The sequence below is a fragment of the Schistocerca serialis genome, chromosome 1 (assembly GCF_023864345.2).
Source record: "Schistocerca serialis cubense isolate TAMUIC-IGC-003099 chromosome 1, iqSchSeri2.2, whole genome shotgun sequence".
Taxonomy (NCBI): domain Eukaryota; kingdom Metazoa; phylum Arthropoda; class Insecta; order Orthoptera; family Acrididae; genus Schistocerca; species Schistocerca serialis.
In genome coordinates, this window is record NC_064638.1 from 1,092,631,070 (window position 1) to 1,092,632,404 (window position 1,335).

Here is a 1,335-nt window from a genome sequence, read left to right on the forward strand (position 1 = left end):
TCCTGTGCTGCCTTCACTACTTCATCTCTCAAAGCTACCCATTCTTCTTCTACTGCATTTCTTTCCCCCATACATGTAACTACGTGACAGAGGGACAAAAAGGAGCAGTCGTGTTCGTAGGTACCATGGCCATAACATGTGTGAAATTACTGGATTAGTTGGTGTTTCGCGGCGGACTGCAACAACGTGTATCTTAGCAGTGGTGTAACATACGCAGAAGCGGCCACGAAACAGGACATCAGAATAGTGTTCGGAAAAAGATCCTGACAGAGGAGCCGGAGAGCAGTTTCACGGCTCGTGAAACGAAATTGCTTCCAAGGCCGACAGGAACTGCTGCAGGCAACCTGATAGCCCACGAGTGGGTCACCTCGCTAGAGGCCATTGTTCACACAGCCACACAACGACGCCAGCAGCAAACTTTATCAGGCTGGAAGGCTATGTGACTGTTTTTTAACACTCCCTCAATTTATTACACCTGCACTGGCCTGCAAAATCATCCGTAGAAAATCTGTGGGATATTTTGCAACAGCAGATAAAATGCCACATCAGCACCCCACAATTTGATGCAACTATGAGATAACTGTGTCAACTAGACTGCTTACTGTTGGCCATGTGGTAGCGTGGCCGAGCGGTCTAAGGCGCTGGTTTAAGGCACCAGTCTCTTCGGAGGCGTGGGTTCGAATCCCACCGCTGCCAACTGTTTTAACTTACAAAACCCAGCAGGCTGTACAGTTCACAAATCGTTGAGTGAATGCAGGTATCTATAAATCACTTCAGAGAAAGTTTAGGAAATGTTAATTGAGGACATGTATATAATGAGCCATACGCTGATGATAAAAGCAAAATATTTCTTGATCAATTTATATCTGTTTTTGAACACTGTTGTTCAAAAAGCTACTAAATATAACAGCAAACAGTTTTCAAAGAAACCCTGTGCAGGTATTTAAGCGTCATCAGAAAGAAAAAGAAAACTGTGTGAGATAGCAAGAATTAATAAAGACTCAGAAATAATTTCACACTACAAAAATTATCGTAAATACTGAGAAAGGTTGTCAAAAAATCAAAAATATGTACGTCGCAGTTCCGTTTCAGCCACGCTCGCGAGTGGCCGCTGTTAACTGTTGCGCTGCACTTCAGTGTTTACATCACTGTACTTGTGCTCAGCCGAGTGCCGTCCGTCCGTTAATCTCCGTGTTCGTTCCTGTTCCTTGTGATCTGATCGCTCTTTCTGGTCTTGCTACTGCTACTTGGAATTTCGGTTGTTTAACCGAAATTGCTTCGATGGATTAACCATGGCTACAAACCTCCGGAAGAATACTCTGGTATTTGCTTTTG

At 44.0% G+C, this 1,335-nt stretch overlaps 1 non-coding gene across 1 annotated transcript; it reads left to right on the forward strand.

Moving 5' to 3' along the window:
* The first annotated feature begins 614 nt into the window (after window positions 1-614).
* Window positions 615-696, forward strand: Trnal-aag (transfer RNA leucine (anticodon AAG)). Its single transcript has one exon. It is a non-coding gene; the product is annotated as a tRNA-Leu (tRNA).
* The last annotated feature ends 639 nt before the right edge of the window (window positions 697-1,335 follow it).